Source organism: Molothrus aeneus, chromosome Z (assembly GCF_037042795.1).
Source record: "Molothrus aeneus isolate 106 chromosome Z, BPBGC_Maene_1.0, whole genome shotgun sequence".
Lineage (NCBI taxonomy): Eukaryota > Metazoa > Chordata > Aves > Passeriformes > Icteridae > Molothrus > Molothrus aeneus.
Genome location: NC_089680.1, coordinates 59,775,692 through 59,788,150, shown reverse-complemented (window position 1 = coordinate 59,788,150; position 12,459 = coordinate 59,775,692). Strand labels below are relative to the sequence as shown.

The window sequence follows — 12,459 nt, the reverse complement described above, 5'->3', positions numbered from 1 at the left end:
TTCTTTTTTGTTGAACAATATTTTGAATGGGAATGTTTTTGAACGTATAGCTTTGCCCCTGCATGGACAGACACAAAGCTATCTCCAAGTTTGTTCACACACCTTTGAAGAGGCTGTTAATAAGGTGGAATAAAACAGTTTCCAGGCTCTTCCACTCTTGCCAAAGAGTAGGACAATAAAGGAACTAGGCTGAGATTTGCGGTGTACATGAACTAACCTGAATCTGGGAGGACAAGATAACCTTTGCCAACATATCTTTAATGAATTCTGCATGGCATTAAATGACTACAGATGTATGTAATAGATTTTGTGGTGGCACAACAGGCTACATGGCAATAAGCCACCTGAAAACAGAAATATGTGACAACACAGTGTACATTTTTAATGCATTTACTTGTGTGGGGCTTGGAAAAGCCTCTTTCTCACCCACTGCAGGTTACTTGTGTGCAACAGCAGCAGCATTCCTTCTTCAAAATATCATGTATCATGAAAATCATAAAAGAAATGCTGGACAGAGGAATCCCACAAGTCCTCTCATTCATGCTGAATTTGAGGTGTCATCTCCTGTACTGCTGCTGCTGCTGTTGCTTGGATGGTGTCTATGAAAATTGGCATCTTCAGTCATGTAACACAAGGATGGCTTGCTTTCGTAGAGACATTTGCAGTGTTGGGCACAACTTATGATGATGCTGGTGTTCTTTTCCCTCCTGTAGCTCAAGTGAGACTGAACAAACGTGAAATATTATGTAGCAGGTGTTAGAGCAAGAGGGATAATGCAGCAGTTTTGAAAGAAGTGCTGGATGGAAATAAACAGCTAAAGTCTTGATCTGGAGAGGAAACCCAGAACTGTCCTTTCCTCATGAGATGCAGGAAAAACAGGGCGTGTGTATTGGGGGTTAGTAGAAGGCAATTTTAAACTTGCTTCTAAAGGTCTCCATATGGTTTTATTTGTGTTTTCTATATTCATTTTGGCTGCACTGGAATCTTGTTTTATACTGGCACCTCCCAGAACATTTTTAAGTTATGAAAAACATACTTATCTCAGAGCTCCGCAAATGAACTATGAATTTTCCCCTACTCTAGGTTTTTATTAAGCTCAGTGGGACTAATTCTCTATTGTTCTGCACTTTGTGTAGGTCTTATGTGTCAAATGAGTGTGAAATGCCGGCTAAAACTACATACATCTTTGACTGATTAGCCTTGAAGTTTGGGATCACATACCAGAGATTTGTGTCCAAATCTTACATCTCCAATGTGGCCTGAGCTTCTTCAGATGGCAGGTGATATCAAGGTATTAATAAACCACTTTCTCTTCCACGATTATTTCTGTAACAAAATGCTGGTTTAATTTCTAAAGTATATTTCATCACTCTATTCCCTGCTTTTTTTTTTTTTTTTTTGACAGCCACCATGAACACTGGCAGGAGGCTGACAATGGAAAGTAATAGCAGGAAAAATGGATTTTTCTCAACAGGTTGAATACACTGTCAAAATCCCTTTGCAATCTACCTGCAGTCTGCAGGCTTCCTGTTACAGAGAAGCTGAAGCTAAATAACCAACTGTGGACTTTATATGCTAAAAATAAAACAGCTCATAAGACAAAAAACCAGTTTTAAAATAATAATCAAACTTACAGTCATAATAGAAATGATTGATTTCTTTCTGTGATGAACTTTCTCCATGAAATATTATTCTTTCTCTGGAATAACTGTAATGGATGGTGATAGATGCTGGTACTCAAATTTGGTTTTTTTTCTGTCAGAAATTTATCCTTATGGCCTTCTACTTAGCAGCTCTTTTGATCTGTTATCAACCCACACCTCTCATCTCAGAGACTCTTCAATGGAGAGGGTACTTCTTGAATAAAAACTTCTTGTACAATCTTCAGAATAAAATAATTATTACTTCTTCTAATTTGATCATTTGACCAGGTAGCTGAGATACAAAGAGTCCTCATTCTTTACAAATAGGAAAAACCAAACCCTATAGCTTATAAACATTATCATCCTGTCTGGAAAGTCAATTTCATATGCACCACAATATTGAATAGTAAGTGTCTTTGTAACAGCAGGAAAAGAGAATTTTTTAAATGCTGTGTTTATCAAGTCACCTACTTATCTCTCACTCAGACAATACTACATTGAAAGGAAATTTCTGTGAATTGGAGAAACGAGGATTTGACCACATGCAGAAAGACAATTTTCCTATTTTATGAACTTATGCACCAATTAAAGTTTTTCACCAGATTAAGTTTATTACAACCATTGTCTGATATTCTATACTGTTAAGTTATATTTAATACTTATTATAAGATTAAGACACAGAGATATATCTAGTTTAAGGAAATATCTTCAAAATTCATTTGTAAGAGATCTGTATTAAACCAAATATTCAGATTAATCGTGATGGGATCATTTAATGTCTAATATGTCTAACAGCAAAGAAAAAATCACTGACTAAGACAGTGGTGCCATAATTGTCTCTTTGCAATCACTTCCCCAAATGTTTATACATGAAAGCACTGACTAAAAATCACTTAAAATATTTAATCCGATGCTATTAGAACTTTTGCTGGTTGTTTACTATGTTTGACCGGCTTATGTAAGTACTTTAAACTAATGCATTGTCTGAAACTAACTTGCAACAGGTGAGTTTAAAGGCTAGTTAAAAACATGTGTGTTGATTATAAAATGAACAGAATAATTTTAAATTATTTCAAAATTTATGTAAAAATGAGTGTATCAAAGTACACAAAAGCATCTGACTATTTTTACTCAGATTTTAAAATCATAAATATATAATAATTAACCAGTAATTTTGAAATAGATACCTTCCCTCTATGTTTTAATGCATTTAATAATGGAGATTTTCAGGCTAGCATGTTCTAAAGAAGACATGCAAATGTTTAGTGAAAAAAAATAAAGGTAAAGAGAATGCATGCTGGTACTCCTTTGAAAGAAACTTTTAATGTGAAGACACTATTAACACATTTGATCTGTCATGATGGTAGCAGAATATGATTTTACAAAAATTAAAAGAAACTTTTATTGGAATGGACCAGAAATTTTACAAAAAAAGTATTTGATAAGGGCTATATTTCTGGACATCTAGTACAGGCATTATTGATAATAATACTATTTGCTTTCATTGACAACTATCAGAGATATTAAAATGGTGTTTTGGTAGTCTGTTGATCATCTGTCATTTCCTGGCATACCAAAGTAGTTAAAATAAAATTGTTTGGGAAGAACACTATTACTTTTCTGTCCTAGATTTATGATTATATTCAGCATAGGAACAGATTTCATGTTGTGCCATCAAGTGACTTAGTTTATTACCCAACAGCTTTCTTCCTGCCAATCCAAAGATGGGCCCAGAAGGAAAAAAATGCTCACTGACCCACATAGTTCTCTCTTGCTTTCAAAACATTACATCAGAGCATTCGTGGTAGGAGCCCACAACCAGACATGGAGAACTTTTTGCAGCAGAACAAGATACCAAAGAAAGATCTGCAGACTTCCATGGTGTTGTCTCCTGTTCATGGTGCCGCAACTTGCTGTCTGCAGATGAAAGTTACTTTCCATTAATAATTGATGCTGCAATACATCTTAGTCTGTTTTAGTGACAGATAGTGTTGCTTAGTTTAAAGAACCACTGCCAGAAGCTTAATAGCCATTGGTTTCGATGAGCTGAAAATGGGCTAACACTGGCCTCCATTTTTTTCAGAAACACTTGAAAAACAACTATTGCCATGACCACAAAGTAGTAGCAATCCCTTTTCACAAATGCAGTTTGTTCATAACCTTGTGACATGGACCATAAATAGCATTCTTATATTTCACACACATGAACAATTAACATGAACAGTATATATAATATTTACTTTACCAAAAAAACAAATTAAAGTGCTATATGAACAGCCCATCTATTAGCAAAGGATTAATTTCCTATTCCACATTAAATCCAGACTGTAAGCCAAGCTAACTTGCTTGCTATGACACTCTACTGGTTGCAGGTATAAAGTGGTAGCAAGGAACCACATACGTTTTCCAGAATCCCACTCCTTGACCTTGTCCAAGTCTCTCTGGATGGCATTTTGTCCTTCAGACAGATTAGAATTATGTTATCAAAATATGAGTGCAAACAATGAAATAGGAAATAAATATACAGTCAATAGACTTTAAACTATAATATGGATCTCCACAGATATAATTGAGATTACTTAATCTCATTTGGCTCTACCTTTCAAAGAAGTTTGAGTTTCTAGCCAAATGAAGGCCATTCATGTGGGTTGAGATACCCATAACTCCTTTTCCTTCATGTTTCCCCTGAAGCAGTTTTTAAAAAATCCTAATTTTTTTGTTTTCATAGGAATTTAGAAAAGTATAAAACTAAACTGGGCCTCAAAAACACAAAGAAACTTTGGAGACGATACTCTGTCACGTAACAGAAAGAGATGAGAGCATACATTGACAGACCAGGAACAGTTAGGAATGAAAGATCAAATAAGATGTGAGAAATCAAAATACTCAGAGATGTTTGGGAACAGAAATCATATTACTAATTTAATTACCAGTGCAAATGGTACATGTGTAGACAATATTGTGCTAAAGAGAGGTGACAGAGAGGTTGAAGGCTGAATTTCTTTCTTTATTTCTTCCTTTCTCTACTTCATTAATCCTGATGTCAAAAGAGTACAATTTCTGTCCATACATTTCACTGGAGTTTTATTAAGCTGATGGGGATTCTGCAAATTAATCTGTGATATTGCATCATAATTCAGTGGACAATGCTTTAAAAAAACTTCAGACCTATCCCTGTATTTTCTTTTTCATATTTTCTGGTAGTTGTGATTAAAGATTTTAAATCAACACCAGTTGCCACACCACAGTGTCTGAAATACTATTGTCATTTTCTCCTATAAGATAGACACATCAGGATAAATATTTCAATGTCAAAGCAAGTATTTCTTTTTCCTCCATGACTACTGAATTGTCTTAAAGATGATAAAAATGCAGAACTTGAAGGAGTGTAACCTGAAAGGATTAAAACTATGCCTCTTTTGTAAAGAGGAGCTGAATTAGAGCAAAACAGATAAAAGTAAGAAAGGAATAAAAAACCCTGGACTTTCCAAAATCTTATGGTAAAGGTAATTTAAATAAACTGTTTAAGGAAATAAATTTCTTTGTTGGAAGGAATGAACTCCTACTTTGGATTAAAACAGATAGTTATTATTTTTATTGCATCAGTTCTCTTCTCCCTCCCTGCCCCAACCAGAATGAAGGTAAATTAAAATTGTACTAACACATAGTTAGGATGGATAATAACTCCTGCTGTGTTTCTCTGCTTATGTCGATACATGTTGACTGGAATGGATAAAGTAAGAAGTAGCTAATATCAGTAAGGTGATTTGAGTGGCTCTAAAACTGATATGGCCAGTGGTAAGGATGCTGGGATAACGGAGGCATCTGCTGAACTCCAGCTCTTCCTGCCAGCTCTTGCAGGGTCTGACAGTACACAGCAACCTGTCTGTCCATGCCCAAGCTGTGGCTGTGTTTACTCCTGAAACAAGGCTTGATTCTCCAGATTTGTTCTCTAGGAGCATACTACAGAGACTGCAAGGAAGTTGTAGTGTCAGTGGAGACTCATGCAAGGTCTGCTTGTGAGGAGCAGTGAGGCAGCTTGTGCTCCCATATTTAAAAGAATAGCAATAACACAACCAGCCAATAAATTTTTTCTGCTCTAAACCTGTAAATTGTACAGAAATCAATGTCATATTGTCACCCTAACCACAACTTATTGCTTGTAGGAGCACATCCAGGTTTCTTCATCTGACTTTGGGAAGGACACTTGGTGTCACTTGGGTAACACACTTTCAACACAGGTTTTATTTAGTGTGTCAGATTGCAAAACAAGTAGTTAGACCTCAGTCTGAGACTGACTCACCTTCGACTCACCCAAAGTCTGTAGAAAAGATTATTATTTGAGTGGATATAGGCATAAAACAAATGGCATATCTTCTGCCCTATGCAGACCCGCAGATAAAAAGTAGAAGGACATATTGATGAACAGAAATAAGATTAAGTCCTCTCTCTGGCTTGAAATCAAAATGGAATCCAGTCCTATTCAGTCAAATATTTTGGCTGGATTTTTAAAAAGTGTTGGGTCAGTGCATTGCTGTTATTCACTGTAACAACTCATATAAACAGATAAATATGTGACTTTTTAAGCCAAATGCTCTTCTCAAGCTTTGAAATGTTACTACAGTGAAAAGTTTGGCTATCTAAAAGTAATCAAATGTAACGCTTCATGTTGTACAGTAACTTTTCTGTCTGAAGAGGTTAGGAAGGATATATCTTCCCATGTTAATGGGTAACCTAGCTTTTATTTTTTCATGAGCTGATATGTTTTTGAGGTAGTCATTAATACGGTAGACACAGTGTGCCTGGCCTAATTCTTTGTGCCAGTGATGTTACTTCTCCAGCTGGGAGAAAGCATTTAACATCCCAGAAAAAATGGAACTGTTACTCACTTTTCTTCTCATGGATTCAGCTAAATCATTCCTTTGTGGCCATCCAAATTTTGGTCTACTTTATTTCTCTTTTAGTCAATCAAATGTAATTTTTAATGTGTCCAGTAATCTCTATGCTCCGGCTTTACCTATTAAAGCACAACTAAGCACAAAAGTGATGCAGGGCACTGGTTAATGGTGACTTTCCCTCATACATATGTAAAAAGCTTGTCAAATATACCTCTGCCTAATGAGAGAGCACAGGTGTTCCAACAAGCAACAGCAACAAATTAAAAAAATAGTCACTATCCTGTCAAATAATGTTTGTATATCCAGGATATGGAATACAAAGCATATTTACCAACAATCACATTTTGAGTAGAATTCACTTGAATGTAACACCTTCTACCTCTAAGGTTTTGAGTGAGGCATATTAAAGAAGATCATACAACTTACTTATCCCAGGTTCTTTCTGAAAGCTGTCAGCTTGCTGACAGATATGATGAACATTTACTTCAGTCTTGTAGAACATTTAATCGAACTTGTTCCTATAGCTTCAGTCCAAGGAGGGTTACTGTTTGCTTTAGAAAAATGTACATAATTGAGGAACGATGAATACATGTGTAACTCGAATGCAAACCATTATCTATGACATTCATTTATTTGTAATGAATACATACTACTTACTCTATAACAGGCTTAAGGGAAATGTAAGCAGTATATGGAAATCTGTTTAATACAAGGCTATTTTCCAAAGGTCCATGCACCATTCATTGAACTTTAAGAAACTTTTGAAAATATAGGTTGCATTTGCAAACTTCCATGTATGGAGAGTTGGCAAGCTGCCTGGTTTCTACTTAAAGGATTGTCATCCTTGGAAAAATAAATTTCTCCAAATAGACAAAAGTCAGTCTTTTCATGTTTTACTGCAATCAAATTGATAAGGCTGACAATTTAATGCCTCAACACCTAAAATACCTGTGGATAATTAGTTACTTCAATTATCAGAACTACTAATTCCTCTGTTTTCAAAGATTGTATATCTATGACAGAGATATTTAAAAGTATTACCAAAAGCCTCCCCATCCTTAATCTTTAGTGATTTCTGTTAAGCTGTGAAATTATTTTTTCCCAAATGAATGATTTTATAATTAATGGGAAAAAAATCCAATCCTGCACTGTAATCAGTTTTTAAATGTTTGTATTAATGTCCTGTTTTATTTAATTTGATTAATATTTCATAGCCTGCTTGCCTGTTAAATGTATGTGGAAAGGTGCTGGCATTCTAGCTGAAGAGATCTTTATGAGTGAGAAAATGCTTAAGGCTTTTTCAAAGTAGTTGCTGAACATATGTTTCTCTTCTTTGACTCCAGAAGATGCTAACAGCTGTCCCAGCAGACAGGTATCACAAGGTTAAAGAGCTGTGGAACTTCAGGATCTGCATGTCAGCAAAGGAGATGAGTAGTTTCTCAAAATTAATAAAGAAAATGGCAGCAATGATGAGAAGCAGAAGGACCCAACAACAACAACAGCAACAGCAACAAAAAAAAAAAAAGAAAAAAAAAGAAAAGAAACAAGCAAACAATGAATTCTGGGTAGTACAACACCTGGCAGAGCTGATTTTAATATCTGGAGGTTGAGTTCACTAATCTTTGCTATTCATATTGATGTGAAACTTCATAGAGTTTTAGAGATTTGTATCTATTAATACATAAAGGAGTGTTGCTACAACATGGGAAGAAGTTTGCTAGCATCTGCCATTCATTCTCATGATAAAAATTGATATTAATTTTTTAAAATGCCTAATAGATAATTAATCTCAACACTCAATAAGAAAAGCTACATCTTTAGAGTATCCTTTATCTTTAAAAAAGTAATTAAAAAAAATAGACTAAAACTCACCAGCAAGGCAACCAAACATTCTTCCCCCCTCTCTTTTGGTTCTCTGTCAGGCTGTGTTGGAAAACAATCAATCTCGCTCTTGCTCTGGCTTGGTAGAAGTGCCACAACACAAGGAGTGCACTGCTTTGCTCTTTCTTTGAAGCTTCGATGACAAAAGTTTTTATCAGAAGCTGACTGTATTTAGGATTATGAATATGCAATGACTCTCATTAGTATTGAAGCACAGGAACACGGTCTGACATCCCTTGCCACTTTTAGCTGCTGCAGAGTTGTCTAATGAATTGTCTTGCTCTTTCACTCTCATAGTCTTTGCTGTTATGGCCCAGTTTGAGAATACTATTGATGGCAAAAAATTAATTGCCAAAACCTACTGTTGATTTTGTTAAACAGTGTTGAGTCAGTGTTTAAGTTGTCAAAACAGAAAACCATTAAACTCTACAGGAGACAAATCCATCGCAAGTGGAGAGGATATGCAGAGCTGCACGCATAGCCGTGCACAAGCAAAAAGGTGTATGGCACAGGTATGCATACAGTCTTGTAACTGCACTTATACATAAAAACAGATGTATGTGTGTCAGTGATGGGTCTCAGAAACCTAACGTCCTGATGAATTATTTCTTTTATTTTTCCAATAAGAACAAATGGAGATAATGGAAAGATTTCAAATGAGCTTGACTCTGATACACTGCTACTTGATCAACCGTTTTATACTCCTTATCCCATTGGAAATATGCCAAGTACTTTTCAGCTCATCTGCAATAATCTGTTTGAATAAGTTACTGATAAAGACAGTTCCAACAAGTGATTAAGATATATGGCTTAATTTGTTGTATTTAAGGAGGTGTGTAGGCTTTCAGAAACAAGCGAAAATGACCCTTTCCCCCCAAATGGTTAAATTCAGTAATTTTTCCCTTATTCATCTGAAATTTCTTCTGACATTAAAGAAGGTTTAATGGCTCTCTGCAGATTGTGAAGGGTAAAGTGACTTGAAACTGCTAATGTATTCAAAAAAGCTTAAGCAGCATTCTGAAAGGTGTGTATCTACTGCAAATAATAAATGATATGAAGTTCTCCTAGTAAGATGTCAGTCCTCTGGAGCTCTATATCCATTTAATCAGTAATGGAAATCATCCCAGTGCAAGGAAAGAGGATCTCTTTAATTTTTATTGTGATTTTTTTGGCACTATTGCTCTAACACAAGCTTTGCTTACCCTCTTAATCCAACCTCAGGACTGTCTGTTCTTATCAGCTGGATTAGAAAATAATGAACATCTACATCTTGTGAGTATCAAATACAAGAGCAGTTTGAAATAAATGCGGTTCTGACAAAATTGGCTCAACTACCATACATCAAATACTTGTTACCTCTCTTTGCCTTAGTGACTGCACATGACTAAGAAAGAGTGAGTGATAAAATCTGAAGAAAGATGAAACCAATCTGGACCTTTTTAAAGATCATCAATCATTCTGCACAGCCATGATATTATTAGTTCCAGTAAGCCTTGTTCTCCCATTTTATGGACATCTCAAGCCCCCCACGCCAGGACCAATGCTACCATGGGAAATAATTTTTATGGGCAGCATCTCAGTGTGGGCCAATCAGATCTAATCACATAACAAGCTACTGAATTATTCAATGTTCTCCCTAATTTTGCATTCTTTCTGCACTTTGCTGTCACTACAGGGTTTTAAAAGTATGGATTTCTACAATATTTATTAAGAAGTTAACCATTTGCAGAAATTTTTCTTTCTCTATGTCTTTCAATAATCATCTTTCCCTTAGATGGTTACCAGTGTACACACTACTATACACAGAATATTTTTTCTAAAAGAATAACAATCCATAATGTGGCACTCAGCTTTAAACACTCCCAGTTTTTAATATACCAAATGTAAGGACAACAATAGCGAAACAATTGTGTTCAAACATAAAATATTCATATTTACAGAGCAAACTATAACCAGCATGTCTCTTAGCTGTTGCTATGAATACAAGGCTTACATTGTATGTGAAAATATTTCAGTTTTAATTGCAAGTCTGTGCAGAGATGATTTGGGGTCTGTAATTAGCACATAAATTTCAGACTTTGCAACTGCTGTGAAAACACACATTATTTATGGAACTATTATCTAAATATAATTCAGTGTTTTTTGCTTTCAATAACTACTGTAAAAGTCTGATTTAATAAAATGTGAAAAATTTCCCATCTCTTGCACTTCTGTTCACATTATGGAGCATTCATTCCTCTGCACTGCCATTTCCCACTCAATCTGCCATGGACTTTGCTTTTATCCATACTTCACTCACACCTCAGGGAGATTTCTTCACAACCATAAAGTGCCTTGCACTTAATTTGTTTAAAATGAAAGCCTGGATTATTCAAATAGCTCTGAACTGCACAAACAGAGTAGTTTTTGTGGCCTCTATCCTCATGCTTTTCTTCATGGCTAGAAGCAGGAATAGACAGGAGTCTAGTCTAAGCTGGGTTTAAGCTCCTGTGTTCAGATTTCCAGTTATCCAGAGAGGGTTAATGGAAGGACAAAGTGTTGTCTTGTTATCACCACTTATTGTAAACTTCAGGCTCGACCACTTCTAGCTCCCATCAGTGTAGGGCACAACCAGTACAAAATTTGCTTCTTCCTTGCCAGAAATCCCATTTATTTTCAAAACAGGTTACTCACAAAACCTGTTTTACGGCAATAGTTTCTGAGACCTTTTACTGTTCTTGAGTTTAAAAGTGTATTTTTGGGTCTCATGGAGCTGAGCATTTTTCTTGCCAGCTTTGTGCTTGTCTCTAGGACTGGAACTACAGATAAAGAGACTGGGTACCAGGTATGCACAAATACCACAGTGTCAGGTTAAATAGCAAAACAGACCTTGCAGTAACAACAATGACAAGCCCATAATATGGGCTTAAGTTACATCATAATGTGACACATTTTTTCCCTATATCCTTTTGGGTCTCTCTGTATATAGTCTTGCTCTCTTTGAAGGAAAATACTTGTCCACTTTCTATCTGCTTCCAAACTGCAAGATGGCTTGTTGTCTCTGGCTGCTCCAGCATCTATTTTCAACGGCAACCTCAACAGTCACTGCAGTAATAATCAGAATAATGATCACTAACAGGGCTGCCTTGCTTCTCCCAGGGCTGCCTACCCTTACACAGAAAGCAGTATCTGCAGGGGCATCACCTAGTCCACTTACAGGGTGGGCTGAAAGCTGTACCAGTGCCAGGAATGTGCAAATTTTTTGGCATGTGGCTACCAGGATTTTTTCAGACCTGGGAGCAATACCTTCTCATATGTCTGTCCAGTTGCTAGCCCTGAGACAGGCAGGAGCCTTGCATGGAATACAGCAGTATAATATTCTGTTTGGACAGTGAGATCAATATCATGGTGCACATGCTCCAGAAAGAGAGTTAAAAAGAGCAAATGAAAGATTAAGTGGGAAGCCCCTGAAAGCTGTATTTTAAAGCTCCAGTATTAATATTACCATTAAAATTTAAAGTGACAGAGGCCCAATTATGAGCAGTTATTTTATTATATAAAATTACTTTTTTTTGGCCTTTGTAAAGTCCTCATTTTTGCTTTGCCATCACTGCCACAGGATCTGTCTTTATGGCTTCTGGTGTCAGCAGGATCCTGAGCCACCCAATGAGGAATGGATGAAAAGGGCAGAAAGGCTTGAAGCCTCATGGGGAATAGCAAAACAGACTCAGCCAAGTGGTCTAGCCTGCTCTCGTGGTAATATTAGACAACACTTCAGTACCTGAAGGAGCACCCCAAACCTGCTTTTGACACTTAAAGTGGCATCTGGGGGCTGAGAAGACAGTGAGTACTTTTTTAGGAAGATAAAAAAGGATGGATGAGATAGGAAAACTTTTCTGACAGACAAGTGAGTTGATAATTGTAATTGCATTCTTCACAATTTTGATGCAAAAATTTGCTGGTTGTTTACGCAACAAACATTCAGTATACACAATTAGCATTCACTATACCTCATAAGACTGTCTGCTCAAATAAAAAAAAATTCTTCTGTATCTTTA

General features: G+C 36.1%; 1 long non-coding RNA gene across 4 annotated transcripts in view; it reads left to right on the top strand.

Annotated features, from left to right (window-relative positions):
• The window catches only part of LOC136568881 (uncharacterized), a 59,615-nt gene extending 56,360 nt beyond the window's left edge, over positions 1-3,255 (top strand). For all 4 annotated transcript variants that reach the window (XR_010785289.1, XR_010785286.1, XR_010785288.1 and 1 more), the window contains 2 exons: positions 1,137-1,291; positions 1,406-3,255. This is a non-coding gene — a long non-coding RNA (uncharacterized lncRNA). The remainder of the gene's footprint in view (positions 1-1,136; positions 1,292-1,405) is intronic.
• Positions 3,256-12,459: the final 9,204 nt, after the last annotated feature.